Here is an 18,624-nt window from a genome sequence, read left to right as displayed (position 1 = left end):
ATAGTCTACCCCAAGCTCATCAGATCTCAGAAGCTCCGTAGGGTCGGCCCTAATTAGTATTTGAATGAGCAAATGCCAAGGAAATCCAGGGTTGCGATCCAGACTCAGGCAATGGCAAATCACCTCTGAATTTCCCTATGCAATAAATTGGCTGCAACTTGATGGCACTTTCCACCATCAAGGTTCTCTGAATGATGGGCCCCCAGATATACGCGTATTGGTCAGTGATGCTATAGTAGTACAGTTACAACCTATGGAACCTTACGTAATTAACCATCTCAAACTCAATAGGCAAAAAGGGCCATGATAAGAGACAGGTGGAGTGTGGTCACAATGAATTGGATCCAGGGCAAAGTTCCATTTGAACTCGAACACTTGAATAACCAAAAATGCAAGAAAAAGATGGTGATAATTGTTTGAACTAAGTCATACATATTGTATCTACCACTCACATTTCTACTTGCACAGGCTGTTGAGCAACCAGTTTTTGGGTGCCATAATATATTGAGATGAATGTGCTAGCTGTTACATAGGTAAAGGTAAAGGTATCCCCTGTGCAAGCACCGAGTCATGTCTGACCCTTGGGGTGACGCCCTCTAGCGTTTTCATGGCAGACTCAATACGGGGTGGTTTGCCAGTGCCTTCCCCAGTCATTACCGTTTACCCCCCAGCAAGCTGGGTACTCATTTTACCGACCTCGGAAGGATGGAAGGCTGAGTCAACCTTGAGCCGGCTGCTGGGATTGAACTCCCAACCTCATGGGCAAAGCTTTCAGGCGGCTGCCTTACCACTCTGCACCACTCTGCGCCACAAGAGGCTCTTACATAAGGTACATAAGGTACTGCAAAAACAGAACTGTTCTAAGTACATTTTGTTTCTTCTTGCACATTGCTGGATCCAAGCCTGTTCCTGGAAATCTCTGGCTATTATGCAACTATTGAAGCATTTCAAATCAGGAATGCCTACAGAGCAGATTGGAACAAAGGAAAAGTATAATCATCAGGAATGGCTTCCTGGGATCTATGGAGCAGGGCAATTCTAGATATCATGTCTTCTTATTTGTGTCACATTTAAGTTGTTTTTGTGAAACAACTTCCCTTTTCACTTTGTGCCTTTTCTTCCAGACTGTACTGAACTGGCTCCTGTTCCCATGGCCCTTAGCACTCCAGGAGCAACCCACAGAGATAGTTCAACACAATCTGTTCTGTTAAGCTGAGCAAAAGCTTGCACACCTTGGCATATAAGTGGAGGATGCAGACAAAGTTGCTCTTGCTGAGTCATATCCTTAGCTGCTTGCTTCTAGTGATCATTCTGTATTTTGTAGCCCTCCTTCAACCTATGTAACTTTGTCCCCATGGAGTACTTTGAATATTATGTTGATATAATATTGGTACCTCTATTCTTTCTTCTGCGGCTACACCAGGAGACATTTAAGTTTAGGTGGCTTTGGGGAAATGATTTGAATAGCAGAATGGCATCTGGCAAAGGAAGATGTGACTCATATTCATTTGATGATAATAAGGCCACAGCATTCATTATAGTACCCCTCCCCACAAAACCAAGGGTTGGCACAATATAGGAAATGATTGTACCCTCATTTGCAGCCATCCGGCTACTACTCACCTGGGCTCCAGGTGCCATTGGGATTAGTCTCTTCCCAGATCAGAAGGCCAATCCCTTGCTTCTGGAGACCTCACCATGAGAAGGCAGTGAGACATGAGGGCCAATGGGATTGCCCACTTCATTTGGCCTCACTCGAGGCCTGGCTCAGAGCCCCTAGTCTGCCTCAGCCGGGTCAGCTGTGCTCACTTTGTGCTGACCTCTTAAGAGGCCCCTCACCTGCAGAGATCCCTACCCAAACTCATTTCTGCGCCCCTAAACCACAGCTGTGATGAAAATTAAACATAAACTGAAGCACTATAACAATATAACAAAATAACCTAGGGCAGGTGGGAGGGGAGTTGTTCGGGCAGCAGATGAGATGGAGAGGCTGCCATGTGGCACCTTATATAGGCACTGAAGCCCTGCCTACTGCATGAGTGCCCAGCCTTGCATGCATGCCAACAGGCCCCAGCAGCCAATACTTCTTCCTTTTTGTGGCTGGGCCCTCCATCAACTGGCAGCCGTGTACAGCCCACAGACAATCTTTATCCCTGTCTTCCAGTGCCATCAACCAAAACCAGAAAATACTTCTAAGTTTTTTAAAGAAATAGGAAATATCCTGATCAAAGAGTATGTATGTAGAATTGAATATCATATATACTTGCATATAAACCGAGTTTTTCAGCCCATTTTTTAAGCTGAAAAAGTCTCCCTCAGCTTATATGCAGGTATAAATAACAGCTGCCAGACAAGACAGGAGGGCGAGGGTGGGAGACAAGTATATTTAACTGAAGGCAGAGGCAGGAAGAAGTAGAGATGCAGCAAGCCTGGATGGGACAGTGGCTTAACGAGGCTAGCACAAGGCTAGCATGTGTTGCTGCTGCTCTGAAGCCTCTGTCTCAGAGGAAGACAAAGAGCAGAAGGAGGAAACACCCCTAGAGGAAGGAATGGAAAGTGGAATGAACAGAACACCGAGTGAAGAAGGGAAGGAGCACAGGATTGGATATAAAAAGACAAGAGGAGTCAGAGGGAAAGAGGGAGGAGGAGGAGAGTGAGAAGAAAAGGGAAAAAAAAGATCCTGCCCAAAACAGAAGGGGGTAAGGGGAGGAAAGGAGAAAAAGCCACTATCCAAACACCGCCCTTGGCTTATATGTGAGTCAATAAATTTTCCAGCATTTTATGGTGAAATTAGGTGCCTCAGTTTATATGCGGGTCAGTTTATATGAGAGTATATATGGTAGGTCAAGCAGTAATGCAAGTATTTCTGAGGAGTAGAAAAATTCCATACTGGCCCTCTATATGGCACCTGATTAGAAATACTAACTTGAGATCATCTGGAGCTCATCGATTTTTTCCACTTTGACAAGGAATAGAAAACAGAAAACAGTAATACTATTGCAGGCCCTAAAACTCCCATAACTCTTGAATCAACAGCACCCCCTCCCCAGCACAATTTATACAGATTCTGCAGAAATTTGTTCATCAGCAAGTATCAAAAAAGTGCCCTGTGCAATGAAAAGTATATTTAAATCAATCTCATCTCAGACAACCCTCTACCCTCTAGGCCACATTATCAGCAGCTTTATCAAGTGAGAAACACATAGCTCAGTGCCATAAACGATATCAACATGCACATTATATAGCTACATGCTGTCAGGTCATTGAGCTAAATGAGATGTATTATTGATTGTGCTTTACATTCTAAATAGGCTTTACTCTTTAATGGCTTGAAATGTGAAGCTTAGGAAAATTCATCTCAGCCCACTAAGTAAAGTACAAAGGTTAAACCCTGTTTCAATTATGTTTCAAGCATGAAAACCAAGTGCAACCACAAGGATCTGCTTCCTTGCTTATCAGAGATCCTGTTTTTTGAAAAAGATATTCATTGCATTCCATCTGTCTGGGAATGTTCAGCCTGGAGAAAAGGAGGTTGAGAGGGGACATGATAGCCCTCTTTAAGTATTTGAAAGGTTGTCACTTGGAGGAGGGCAGGATGCTGTTTCTGTTGGCTGCAGAGGAGAGGACACGCAGTAATGGGCTTAAACTTCAAGTATAACGATACAGGCTAGATATCAGGGGAAAAAATTTCAAAGTCAGAGTAGTTCAGCAGTGGAATAGGCTGCCTAAGGAGGTGGTGAGCTCCCCCTCACTGGCAGTCTTCAAGCAAAGGTTGGATACACACTTTTCTTGGATGCTTTAGGATGCTTAGGGCTGATCCTGCGTTGAGCAGGGGGTTGGACTAGATGGCCTGTATGGCCCCTTCCAACTCTATGATTCTATTCTATGTCCCTTGGCATTCTGTTTTTGAAATACTGATCCTCACTTCCTTCCAGCAGAGATCTGAAACCTGAGACCAACACATGAGACAAAGGAAGCAGCTGGCTTCCCTCCCTTGCCTGGGGAGATGGAGGGTAGGAAGAGGCTGAGGTTGTAGTAGAACCTTTCAGAGAGGCCAGTACCTCTTTCAGCTGGCACCCAGACGGAAGAGGAAAAAGGGAACAGATAAGACCCATGATCAGCCCTCATTGGCAGAGTGCTCTCTTCCTATTGGTGTCACACTCCCAGGGAGGGCCAATCAAGTAGGGAGTAAATGGTCTGCATGCAATTTGAGCTGACTGGCCCTCATTGCAAGAGTTCAATTTGAACTAATTGGCCCTCATTGGCAGAGTGCTTTCTCCCTATTGGTGGCACACTACCAGGGAGGGCCAATCAGGTAGGGAGTGAGTTGTCAGCACGCAAAAATTTTATAATGTTTAGTGATGGTGATGGGTTTTGGAAATGGTCTGCAGTTTCTGATTGCTGGAAAAGCTAGAAGAGTTACAAGGAGGGGCAATGTGACTTAGTGGCTAAACAGTGGCAGGCTCTAATCTAGAGAACCAGATTTGATTCCCCACTCCTCGACATAAAACCTCTCAGAGGTCTCTCAGTCCCACCTACCTCACAGGGTATCTGTTGTAGGGAGATGAAAGGAAGGCAGTTGAAAGCCTCTTTGAGACCTCTTCAGGTAGTGAAAAGCAAGGTATATAAGGCCACAGCCAGCAAAAATGGTGATACTATGAACCAGCCCAAATTAGTTCAAAGATAGAAAAGTTCTTCCTGGCATGATTACACATATCTAAATTGGAATATGTAGGGACTTGATGTCAAGGCCCTTTTATCTGTTGCTGTTCTTTAAATAGAAAGTCTGCCTTTTTTAAAGCTTTCCATCTATGATTTAATTCTCGATAAAGCTATCATTCTTGATAGTATTGCTAGAAGAATCTGCATGATGCTTCTTTGGAAAATGCTAGCTTGGAGTTCTACTTTAAACATTTCTTGTAGTCTTCTACGATCATACCTTTGGTGCTGTAAGTTAAAATTTTACAAGCACATAAAAGAATATTTTTGATGGCTGCCACACTGAGTAGATATTAAACATGAAAACATTCTTTATAGAATGAAGAACAGATTGGAAAGAACACTAATGCCATGCCTTTTGAGGTATAGAGGCAAGCTGAAGCTCATGAGCAACAAAGACTTGGCCTTTTGGCCCATGCCTTGTGCAGACAACCCAGCCCATTAGATTCAGGACCAGTGCCAAATAAGATGGCTATACTTACTGAATTGTATTTTGATTGCTTTTTATAGCTTTAGGTCCCTTTGGGATTTCAAATAAATATTCTAACTAGCCTGATCCTATCTATGTTTCAAACCTCTTGAAATAGGTAGGTATTATTTTGTAATCATGCATAGGATTTCTATATTTCGGCAGCAATTTAAGCATGTCTTCTAGAAAGCAATGCCCAGAGAACTCAGCAGGAGTACATATGCTTAGTTTCACATGATATGTGGGTGTTTAAAATCTGTTTCATTATCCAGTGACTAATGACAAGTATGTGAAAGTTAAACAGTAAAACCTCTATGTATCTGGAAAGTTGAGACATTGATAACTAGGCATGGTCATGCCAAATTTTTCCAAGGAAAGCCTCCTAATTCTGGCCTGTTACTATTCCGAAATTTAAATGTTGAAAAATGAAGCATCAAAATTGGCCTGAATAAGGAAAAGGCAAGCAAGCAAACATTAGCTTCTCACTATGCCCTTGAGATCCGTGGAGAAGGCTAAAGGATATTACTGTAAATCAGGCAGTTTATCCACCTTATCTTTGTCTCTCAAAGTTTGAAAGCTTAAGACAATTTCAAGTCCAATGACAAGAACACTATCTGAGAGTAAGCCCCATTGAAGTAGAGTTGTGTGGGAGCCTGAGTATGATTTCCTGTCTGTTGTAATCTGAACCTAGTTTACAATGAATAATTAGAATACAGACCAGACATAGCCTTCTAGTAGGGGACCCTCCCCCCCAACAGTCCGGTATATCTACTGCAAAGCAAGAGATTAACCCTTATGTTACTGCATCCCTCAATTCATGGTCTATCAATAAGTCAAACAACTTGAAAACAGAATGAACAACTAACTAGAAATATGGGGTAGACTGCCCAGGTTTCCTGGTCACTGCTATCTACGAGTACATTCCCACAGGTTGTTTCCTGAGTTCATCTGATCTGCAAGGTGAAGACAGCACTGCTGTGGCTGGCCCTGACTTAGTTCTGGAACAGTTAGATGGTCAATTACACTTAGCTCTCCCCTGCTACTATGGTATGGTTTCAGTTAATCTGAAGAGGAACCTGCCTCAGAAGAGACAACAGCTTCTGCAGACCATGACTGGCTGGTGATTAAATCTAAGTAGCTGGGTAGTAACTGAGTCCAGAGCAGGGGTGCTTGGGACTGCCTTGCTGAAGGTGGTGTCCAAACGCAGCAGCTCTGCCCCAGAAGATGCAACAGCTCTTGAAAATCATGTCTGGCTGGTGATTTGGGGGAGGGTTAATGACTACCACTGTGGGTAGGATGGAGGTCCATTGCTTGGTTTGGAGTATTGTGGTTTTGGTCAATTATGATATGTATGTGTGCAATATAAATCTGCTGCACAGCTAGTTAGAACCTCCCACAAGTAGATAGGGAAACCAGAATAAGCTGCAAAATGTGCCTAGGTGTCTACGGAATCCATGTAAAATGGAGAGAAAGAAACTATGGCGGTGGATAGAGAATTAGGTTTAGGAAACTGAGATATGTGTATGCTTGGTTCCCTTCTAATTTCCTTCCCTTTTCAAGGAATGAAAATATGCAAACCCAGACTTCTTTGTCCTCCTCTTTGGGTTTGATGTTGTACAATGTCAGATTAATTATAGCTAGCTATACCCACCAATTATAGTTAATTATACCCCGCCCAAGGGACATTATAATTATCTAATTCTAACAGACTGGTGATCCTTGGTCCTAAAGAGGTTCATCTGACCTCAATCAGGACCAGGGCCTTTTCCTGGCCCTGATCTGGTGGAATGAGCTCCCAGAAGAGCTGCAGGTCCTCCAAGAGCTGCCTCAGTTTCTAAAGGCCTATAAGACCAAGCTCTTCCACCAGGCATTTGGTTGTGGCCAATGAATATTGTGATGACTTGAAGTAAACATCGATGGGCTCCCTCTATTACTCCCTGAAGGCAGTAATATCTGCTGGTAAATCTGCTGGTATGTTCTTCTCCTCTTATAGTCAAATCTGTATCTTTGCAGAGTTGAAATCAATGTGCCTTTCCTTCATTTTGTAAAACAGTTAAACTGTTTTACAGGATGAAAAGAAAGTGACACCAGTGGGTGCTGTACAAAGTTATTAACCAGCTGGTTTCCAATTTTCTCAGTGTATTTTAAACATAAATGTCTTTCAAATATGCAAGGCAGATGTAAAGAGAACAACTTTCCTATGCTTGGGAAACCCAAATGGAATTTAACAACTGCCAAATTATTGAATAAATCTATTACTATGAAGCAAACAGAATGAGACTGAATTCAACCAGATTATAGTTTTTTTTTTTAAACTTTATGGAATGAGTGATATTCCCCATAGAGGAATGCATATTTGAAATCAACTGAAAAATTTGCAATGCATTTCTAAGCACAGCTACATATTTCTAAGTCTATTGATATCTATAAATTTAAAAGGGTATAACTCTGAGTGGGATTACAGTGTTCGTAATTAGTTTGTTTATAACTTGCCTGGTTATGCTTCTCTTCAGTCAATTGTTTAATGAGTTTAGTCTAGTTTATTTCTATAATCACTGCAAGCTTGCCATCTGTTTCCTTATTTCAAGGAATAGTCCTCTAGTACATTCAGAAATCTAGTTGCAAAAGAAATACAACATAATTGCAAAATGCAACTCTTGTCCAATATATTACAAGTACAGTATATTCTAAGAATGTACCATTAAGGTTTGATACACATAAGATAAGGTGACCAGATGGTCCCACTTTTGGAGGGACATCTGGGGGTACCTGGCAAATTATACTTATATTGAAATTTACTATTTACAATACTATTTTTGCATTCTATGCGTTCTATGAAACTTTTTGTTGCTCCATATAGATCAAATTTTTAATCAAGAACCCATCACCCCCCCCCCGGTCAATGGTGTCCTGCTTTACCATTGTTAAAATCTGGTCACCTTAACATAAGAAGCCCTCCTGGACTCAACTAGGGCCAGAGACTTCTTTGTCCTGGACTCCACCTGGTGGAATGAGCTCCCAGAGGAGATCAGGGCCCTGACGGAGCTAAAACAGTTCTGCAGGGTCTGCAAAAGGGAGCTCTTCCACCAGGCATTTGGTTGAGACCAGGCACAACCAACAGCATCTACAGGGCCCCTGCCCCTCTCTCCACCCCCAGAAATCCATCAAGACATTCTGCTGCTGGACCTGTTGTATTATTACTGTTAATGTTGCTCTGTTACCCTGTTATCAGTTAGTATTATTAATGTTATAGTTAGTATTATTAATGTTATTTATATGTATGGTTCTTTGTAAAGATCTCAGTTCTATGTAAACCATCCTGAGCCTTCAGGGAAGGCAGTATATAAATGTGAATAAATAAATAAATTGATGCCTCACACAGCTCTTCTGGTGACAACCTAATAAATGAACAAATAAATAGCAAATGATTAAATGATTTAAATGCTAGAAAGGCTAGTTTTTAGAATATTACTTAACATTTCTGGGATTCTTCTTTCCTTAAAGTTTTTTGTTGTTAATAAACAAAATAAAGAATTATGGTGAACTCAAAAGCTTGCAAATTGCTTTCTGTTACTTTGGTTGCCCCTATTAAAAGGTAATGCAAGAATCTTGGTTCTTGTTCTGGATTTTGTTTGCTCCAGTATGCTGGTTTTTACAACTTTATCCTTTAAAATGACTTTGAGCCCACTAGAGTTACCCAAAACAACTTACAATTAAAAGTTTTGATAAAAATCACATAAAATCCCTTACAAGCAGCAATCTACCCAGACATTTTTTCCCCTTGGAAGGTCTGTGATGTGCTTGTAAACAGGCTATGTGGAGACACCCTTGGTGAGATGGTTATTAGCTGTGTATGACTGCAGTCTACAGGAATGAAGAAATAATATCAAGACTCCGAAGAGTATTACTAGATGTCAATAGCCGAAGCTCCAGGAAGGTCACATATGCTTTTAAATGAATCCAGGACGCTAAACATGCGGCTCACTTTAGAAATTTCAGAGCTAAGTACACACACACAGAGGAGCAGAAGAGGTGAAGGCAATGAAGGAAGATGCTTTCAGCCTGCAAGAAAGCATTAAATAAACGATATCCTATGAGTTGCTAAACTGGTTGCCACGCTACCTGAAATAGATATTGTTCCTACTTAATTACCTGTAGCAGTTTATTGTTAGCTTCAAATAGTCTATCTCCATTTAATACTTTGAAAAGAGGGTTACTAAATATTAGCATGTGAGACAGAATGAACAATGTCTATCAGTAACTAATCTAATATAGCCCAATCTAACTAATAACTAATCTAATATAGCCCAAGAAATAGAGTGTTTGGTTTTGCTCTGCTCCCTATTGCTGCACTTGTGGGAAAAGCAACTTTCATTTACTGAACACCAAATATGTTTTTTCTATTTCTACCTTGCAAAAAGAGGGGGAACTGTTTACTGGAGGGAGGCAAATCTGAATCTTGTTCCAGCTGGAGTTATTATAGGAAAGGAAGATACATGATAGATCCGGATCTGTAAATAGATTTGCCACCACCTCTCCATTGATCAGCACTCAAATTGACAAAGCATTCAACATGATGGTAGCATTATTCTGACAGTTCTGTTTCAAGCAGAATGCACACTCTAGTTCTCAGAAGAGTGACAGCCTTCATGGGCTCCCACTTTAACTTAGTTCCCTTTAGAGGGGAGTTCGTTGGAGGCTTATGGCAGGAGTATACAATTGGTGGCACAGCAGACCAGTTTGCTTGGCAGATTTATGCATAAGCAGTTAAATTGCTGTGGCAGCAGTGGTGAAGAAGATAATATCTATGGCTTATGCTCATAATTGTTTCCTAGACCTGCCAAACCCCTGGCGGAGCCCAAAGCAAATCCATGAAATTCTGGTAGTACCACTGGGGGTTGGTTTGTTCCAAGCATGTCTCCAAGTACCACTGTCTCCAATTATCAGCCAAGATTCCATTATAGTTTAATAGTATGACATATTTGGGATAGGTTCAAAAATAGGGAAAACATTCATAAACACTCTTGGCAACTGACCCTGGTGGCCTGGTTTCAGTTAAATCCCAGTGCTGCTAATTAGGATATGACATCACTCGGTAGATTTGTAGTGAGTCAGCAAAATGAAGGAACACCTGAGAGAAACTACCAGTGTAAAGAGAAACAGGCACATTGCAGACTGGTAATCAGTCAGCATTGTAGCCCTGCCTCTGAGGCATTGGTCTCTTTCCCATCAATTTGTCAGGGTTCTCTTCTCTTCTCCGGGGTTATATTCTTCTGATTTGTTCATTTATTTTCCTGCCAAGCCAATAATAAGCTCAATAATAGCAAGGTGGAGATGACAGCAGTTCTATCTGCCTTTAAATCTTTGCCTCCATAATTAGTCTGACTTGTGTAGACACTGTCCTTAAGTTTAAATTCAGAATCAGCAGAAAAACAGCCGCTTTCCATTTGCAGTCAGCCACAATGAATGATTGAAGTAGGTATAAAAATCACTTTCTGCTTTATGATGTGTGGATTAATGAAAGTATTAAGCCATTCTAAATGATAGATAAGGAAATTATTTCCACTGTAGCTTGAAAGAGATAAAACTGCTCTGTCTTAAATTAGAGACGTTTAAAAGTGTGCCAGCTCATCAAAAGTACACGGGTACCAAAGAGGGCAAGTTTATCACCATTTATGGATCACCTTAATTTTTTAACATTCATCATTTTTCTGCTTCATTACTGTTAGTGTTTCCCATAAGCTTCGAGAAACACACTAATTCTTGCTCAAAAGAAGAGTAAATATGAGTCAAGCTAACATGCTTTTATGAGGAGAAAGGGGATTTACCCATTTTATTAGCATTTTGCACTATTAATTTCTTTCATTGACATTGTTGTCTTCATCTTGAGCATCTCTTTAAAATACATAACTTATAGCTTTGGAAATTCCAGCAGGAGTTGAAACAGAGTTCCAGTTAGGGAGTCCTGTTGTGTTATATGAGATGTGTTTGTATATGAAAATGATGTGTGGCTTTAAGCAACTCGGTCTGCCTGAATGTACCATTTTATCTGAAGATCTGATGCACACATGCTCTGAAGAATGAAGGGGGAAGGATAGTGCTACTGGACATCTCAAAGCAGTAGGAAATTCATCCTACTATTTCCAAAGCATGGTATTTTGAGTGCAAATCTGCATTATTACGTCAATGATGTGGTGACTAAGGCCAGAGATGGGAAGACAATAAGCAACACGGTCTCGAGATAAAACAAAAATTGACGATGTCAGAATTTAAATTCAATATTTGAATGTTGAATATTTTCAAATCTTGCTTTTGAACTAACAGTGTAAATTCAGTTCCATGAAGCAATAGGGAATGCTGCAAAAACGTGAATGTAAATAAGGCAAATATCCACTTGAACACTGGTAATCAACAGTGAACTTGGAGAAATTACTTAAGAACTTTTTGCTCCAGGCTTATCTCCAGCATAGAAACCACTCTACTATTACTACCAGCTTCTGGTTTGTCTTGGATTACTCCCAAAAGAGTTTTAGGTAAAGTAAGCAAAAAGAAAGAGAGCTAAGCCCCCATTATGGGGAACTATTACATTATTCTTGAGATTTCTACACAGCTGTGGGTGGATAGATATGTTATGCTATACACTTTACTTCATCCAAATTTGGGGGACTTGGTGGAAGCTTATTTAGAAGAATATGCTTTCCATTGTGCAGATATATGTAGAATCTGAAATAAATTGTTCGATTTACTCATGCAAGAATTCTTTTCGCATTCTACCACAAATCCTCATCCTCCTAAACAGATCTTATGGTCACATCATCAAGGAATGGGCCATTTGTTGGCAATTCATCTGCCCTGTATGAAAAGGAGCGTACAAACCCCTCCCCCAAAAAACTGGAGCCTGAAAAATATCACCATTTTCCAATGTTCCTAAATCCCAATACCGGTACAGTATTTGGATTCAGTAAATATTTGGGAATGCGATTTTTTTTCAGTTGGAGCCATCATAATCAATGGTTCCTGCAGGATATGATGAAGCAATCTGGGAGTATCTGGGGCTCTGGTGGGGGCTGTTTTTTGAGGTAGAGACACCAAATTAGCAGCATAGCTGCTGGTGCCTCTCCTTAAGTTTGAAAAAGATTGGACCAGTGGGTCCAATTCTATGGGCCCTGAAAGAAAGTACCCCTATTCTCGATTGTTTCTAATGATAAGGAAATAGGCATTTAAAATTTAAAGGAAACACTGTCCCTTTAAAATGTAAATGCCTTTTGGAAGCCATGGCACACTAAGTGACCTTCTAAGTCATATACTTGCAGTCCCTTTAAATGTCTGTTCCATGCTGAATGTTCACTCCTAAGGCATTTAAAGTGACTGAGAGCCCTTTAAATGCACTTCAGCTGCAGCTATCTGATGGTCCTGAAAAATCCTAAATATTTATGAGATTTATTGGGCTCAGCCATTTCAGATAGTTGAAATATAGCAAAAAAAGAAATCCAACTGAATGAACGCCTCCAAAATACCAATAAGTAATATTAGGTGAATGCACAAGTCTATATAGGAAGAGCCACAAAAGAAATGATAGCAGTTGTGCAGTAGTTAAGAGCATTGTCTGGAAGCGGGGATTAGCCCCGCTGCCATACCAGCGCTGGCCTGGCCTTTTTGCCCCATGTGGAAAAGGTAAAAAATAAAAAAAATTCTCCATCTGACTAGCCAATATTGGGGAAAAATTGTTTTGTTCTGTCTCTTTCATTATTGTAATCTTGCTTTTTTCTGAATCTGCTGGTTTCACTTACAAAGCGGCAAGTATTTTCCTAATGGGGACATAAGGTAAAGGTAAAGGTATCCCCTGTGCAGCACCGGGTCATGTCTGACCCTTGGGGTGATGCCCTCTAGCGTTTTCATGGCAGACTCAATACGGGGTGGTTTGCCAGTGCCTTCCCCAGTCATTACCGTTTACCCCCCAGCAAGCTGGGTACTCATTTTACCGACCTCGGAAGGATGGAAGGCTGAGTCAACCCTGAGCTGGCTGCTGGGATTGAACTCCCAGCCTCATGGGGAGAGCTTTCAGACTGCATGACTGCTGCCTTACCACTCTGTGCCACAAGAGGCTCTTAATGGGGACATAATGACATGTTCCTCAGATGAAGGAAGAAAGAATGCTCTGGCCTTTCTTGAATAACTGCAAGCTGCAGTCACTAAGATTGCATCCACATATGCATGATTCCAGCCTTGAAGGGTATGGTGGGATTTTGCCTTCTTTTCTCCTCCCAGTCTCAGTCCTGCTGTGCTGAATTTTCCCTTGCAATCTGCATCTCCTTGCTTGATGCTTTCCCTGCCCTTCCTGTGCTAATAATCACCCTTCTTTTGTCAGCTTAACTATTCTGTTGCAGTGCCCAGTTCCCTCACAGCATGCTAGTGTTTCTGTAAGTTTTGAATCTTGTCAATTCTACCATGGATTTTAATATTAAACCTGGGTGCTTTTCATTGCCTCAAAAAAGGGGGAACACTTTATTCTAGCTGTCTGAAAATTGGCAGTGTGGTGATGTCCTAGGACAGTGATGGTGAAAGTTTTAGAAACTGAGTGGCCAAACTGCAACCCAAAACCCACTTATTTATTGTAAAGTGCCAACATGGCAGTTTAATCTGAATGCTGACCTTCTTTTGCTCCCCCTTCTTCTTCTATGACCCTTTCCCTCTCTCTTTTCCCTTGTTTTGCCCCTTATTGTTGGGCCATTTATTTTTAGGTTTTGTTTCCCCTCCTTCCCCTGCACCTTTCCCTTCCTTCTTCATCTTTGCTCCATTGAGGGGAGGTGGCAAGGCCAAGTGTGTGTGCAGGCAGGCAGCAATATATGGTATCTATGGTGGGGTCTGGCCTGGCTCAGTTCTCCTCAGGCTCTGTTCAGGGATTACTGGAAATATCCTAAATTTTTGTGTAATTTGAATAGTTTAGTCTTCCACTAAAACCTATGGAAAACAGTAACCAATAGAATTATGAAAATGTAATAATAAAAGAAGAAACAATTAAAAATAAATATGAAGCAGTCCCATTTAGAATTAATATCAAAATGAAACAAACTCTCATGCACAACTCTAGTAGCCATCAAAAATATACAGTGGGCCTTAGCTTATTCCCCAAAAAGGTGTTTGGTTAAACTGAAACCGAGTTTCTCCACATTTATAAATAACACATAGATTTCCCAACTTTTTGCATAGTTCAGAGTCACTAATGAGGGCTAATTTTGTGACTTGTGAAATATTAAAACTTGTTCTCAAAACATATTACAGTGAGAAACTTGGCAAATTGTAGTATAAGAGCGTACTTAAGAATCCTATGGGCACATCTGTCATTACTGAACTAGGACTGAAGTCTTAAGAACACTTTCCTAGGCATAAATCCCAGGAATTAAAATGGGACTTTGTTAGACCTACTTAAGGTTGCATTCTACATTACCCAGTCAGGATCAGGATGGGTTCATAAGACACCATATTAATTTCATAACCAAATGTATGGCCTGTTTTATAACCCTATATGTTCACATTCTAGATTTTTTTTCTGTCATTTTTTCTGTACTTAACTGTTCCTGAATGGGACTGAGTCTTCATCATATACCTACCAATTTCTGATTACAGTTATCTGACACAGAAATATCAAACACTTCCATTTAGCCAGCATGAGGCTTGCCTTGTGTGTTTAAAGTCTATAGAGAATCAGTCTGAAAGGGCATCTGTGATTCTGTTGCTTAGAACTGCTCATTTGTTCCTGCAAAAAATGCCTCCTTCCACAAAGCAAAACCTTTTTTAATCAATAAAGGCTTTTTGATGGGCCATTATTGACACTCTGTAATGCTGCCCAAGGCTTAATGTTAAGGTAATTTATCTTTTTCAAGTCAGATTCTTCTGCCAAAAACCCATTCAAACTTCTTCCTGGCTGACATCTTGGTGGTGCAATGAATGCACAAAATGATGGAAAGAGGCCCATAGTAAACAGGAATCACTAAAATGCCTTTTATGAAAGATAGTCCATAAATCAACAAATCGCTCATACAATGTTGTTTTTTTTATATTACAAGAAATAGGCTTAGGTATGAGATTGCTGTAGACTGATTAGTCAAAGAGGCATACCCCTTCCATCCTATGTGGAACTAACTAGCTTGGTCAGGCTGCAAGTTTATTAGTGATGCCACGTGACCCCCAAAGATGTCACACAGGGTGCAGTAATAGAGTCAGTGGCACTAATTTTAATTTTATTTGAGGCAGGGTAAAAGTTCTAATACCATTTAGACTGTAATTCAGACTGGTCCTCAATATTTCTTACTGACATATCAGAAGCTATAGAATTAGAGCTTTGTGTGTCATTTCATGATGAAAGTAGGTTTTCAGCCAGAGATCACTGAAGTAAAATTTAGCTTCAGTTGTATTCTGCCTAGTTATAACTAGCAGCTAGTTAGCCACTTGTGAAATCTTCAGATGGGAATTGCATACACGTGTGTTTGCAATACCAGTCATCTGTAGCATGCAAACACACGAAAAGTAATTTTTCATGCTGTTAATCCATATTTCTGATTATTCACAAATATATGTGAAATTTGCATACCTGAGCAACTAGGTTCAACAGATTATCAGTTAACCATAAAGAAAAATTATAGGTGGTCATATAGGATTTATCCTTCTCGCTGACTTTTCCCTAAATTATTTTTGTAAGAAGCTCAAAATGGTGACAGGTACAGTCCTTTCAATGCTTTGCAGTAACTTATTTATTATTACGTTTTTATACTGACCTTCCCAAAAGCTCAGGGTAGTTTACATACTAGTAAAAATATACACTTATAATCTGAATAAAAACATAATCACCATTTCACAGAAAAATACAGCCATATGCTAGAGCAGGCTTTCTCAACCAGGGTTTCATGACAGCCTTGGAAGAGTTTCCTGAATGGAAGGCAGTTAGTTAATTTAAAAAAATAGTGGTTGATAGGATCCTAAATGGTCAGGTCACCCTGCCCCTCTTTCCCAAAATGATCAATGATGGGCCTGGGGTGGGTGGGAAGGGGTGCAGTCCTGGGTAGGCATGTATACAGCTATGCTTCCCAACCATATTCTGCATGATATATTCTGCATGATATGCAAGATGTGAACAGTTTTTCACATCACTCCTGGGGTTTCTCAAAGCCTGAAGAATGTTTCAGGGGTTTCTCAATGGTAAAAAAGTTGAGAAAGGGTGTGCTAGAGTGTAATTAATTACACCATTAAAGATGTATGATTTACCTTCACCAATGATAGCAATGGGTGGCTTGTAATCCCTCCTTGAAATGACTGCGTCCTCTGAGGCTCACCTATCCCCAATCCCAATTAAATTTAGATATGGGGTAAAATGGTATTAATCACCAAAAGTCCAAAGGACTTTTCCTCTCCATGCGCTGCGTAGACCTAGTCTGAATTGTGTCACTGTCACTTTTGTTAACATCAGGAGTCTCCAAGTATTCAAATTTATTCTCATCCTTACTCTTTTTTCACTCTAATATATAATCATTTTCATTTGACAGAGATGTAAATCTTTAGGCCATTCCTCTACATGACTTTTAAAGAATATGATAAAGGTAAATTAACATGGGAAGTAGGCCCTTGTCTATTTTTTCCTAGCTTGAAATGTTATTACCATGGAATGTCATCTGAAATATAAAAGTTAGATACATCTGAAGTGTTCGGAAAATATGCTTGCCATCAGCAAAAAGTCCACTTGTCTGTGTAAATGCTAACAGTTTTTCACATCATATTGTTCCAATGCATGACAGCATTATGTGACCAACACAGGGTGCCTTTAAGGTTCAATTTCATGCTGTATCTCTTCACAAATTGTAGAGCAAAACATGGCAAAATGTCAGAATGGCAATCCAGGATGCCACAGAGGAAATGTAGGAGGATGTGACCTAGATTTGAAATATTGCGATTTTGAGCTCACTCTCACTTGAGGAATGTCTAAAAGAATTAACTGTTAGTGACAACTTGCTTTTAACAGGGGAAGTCATGATGTTTTATGATCCTTTCCACAGCTATGATTCCATGGAGCAGAGGCTTTCCTGGGTAGCAGGAAAAGTGAGGGGCTGTGATTCAGTAATGTTGGAATATGCAAGACCTGTAGTGTGCATGACTCAACAGGATAAGAAGAATTCCTACAGGGGGCATTCACAGGAAGGAGCAGGAAGTTTAGGAACTTCTTGATGTTGACTGGCAGGTGGTGACTGACCTAGCAACGACATGACTCCAGCTTGTTTGGCAAATAACTTGGCCATAGCCATTTATTAACAAACAACCCCAACGTAGGGTTGGCCATATGCAGGTGAGGGAGCCTGACCCCATCAGCCATCCGGCTGCTTCATATGCACCACGGCACTCCGGCTCCACACCTCACTCCCAGCCGGGAGGATGAGACGCCTTCCGCCGCGGAATCCTGGGAAGCGGCTGCAAGGGACCCAACGGGCATCGGCCTCCATTGGTGTCCCCCTGCTGCTTGGCCCCCGGGCCCCTGGCCTCCCAGCCGGGTAGGCCGCACCCGGGTATCTGCCGGTCTCCTTACTGAGACCCCCACCTCAGGGAGTCCCGCTCCCTGCCAACAGGCTCCCTACCTAGCATAACCGCAGCTGCGACAACAACATTTCAATAACTGAACACAGGGAGGGTGGGAGGGTGTCTGTCCCAGGATGTGGCCAGCGCGAAGAGAGCGGGTGTGTGTGCACCTGGCCTATTTAATGCCGGCGCCCCCGCCCCTCTTCAGCCGCGGGTCCGCGCGGCCCGATGACGCCACTGGGGGCCGCATAATTGCCGGGTGCCCCCGCAGCGTCAACAGCGGCCACACCAAGCCGTGGCCTCTATTTTTTCAAATAATCTCATTTAGTATCCTGATTGGTTTTTTGAAAATTTCCTGATCCTTTGAGCATACTTCCTCTCTGCTTGCCTCCAGAATAGACAGAACAAACTGAAATAATGCAGAACAAATGTTAGATAGACAGACAGGGCTTTTTCTCTTCTCTTTCTATACAAAGATTGTTTCTGTTCTTAAAAAATCTATGCTATTTTTAAGCAGTTTGGTGCTCTGGTCCTGGTTGCATATCAAAACTCTGCCAACAGACAGAAGAGCATCTTGGCATGCAGAAAAGATCATTCCATGGCATCTTCAGTTAAGATGATCAGTTTGTAGATGATGTGGAAGACTTCCACCTGCTGAGACTCTGAAGAGCTGCTGACAGTCAAGACAGATTGACCAGGGTTGATTATGCACAACAAGAAGCCTCAAAGAAGTCTGCAAAAAAGACATTTGTTTTTTTTTTTATTCTGCATATGACAGTGGTTTTGCCACAGAAAACCCAACGGAGTATTTTTGTTTATGCATGGCTCTCACTCCTCATGGCATTTTCTGTGTTGTTTCCTTGCAGTATTGTAAA

Source organism: Paroedura picta, chromosome 8, assembly GCF_049243985.1.
Source record: "Paroedura picta isolate Pp20150507F chromosome 8, Ppicta_v3.0, whole genome shotgun sequence".
NCBI classification, from domain to species: domain Eukaryota; kingdom Metazoa; phylum Chordata; class Lepidosauria; order Squamata; family Gekkonidae; genus Paroedura; species Paroedura picta.
Note: the sequence above shows the minus strand (reverse complement) of the source record.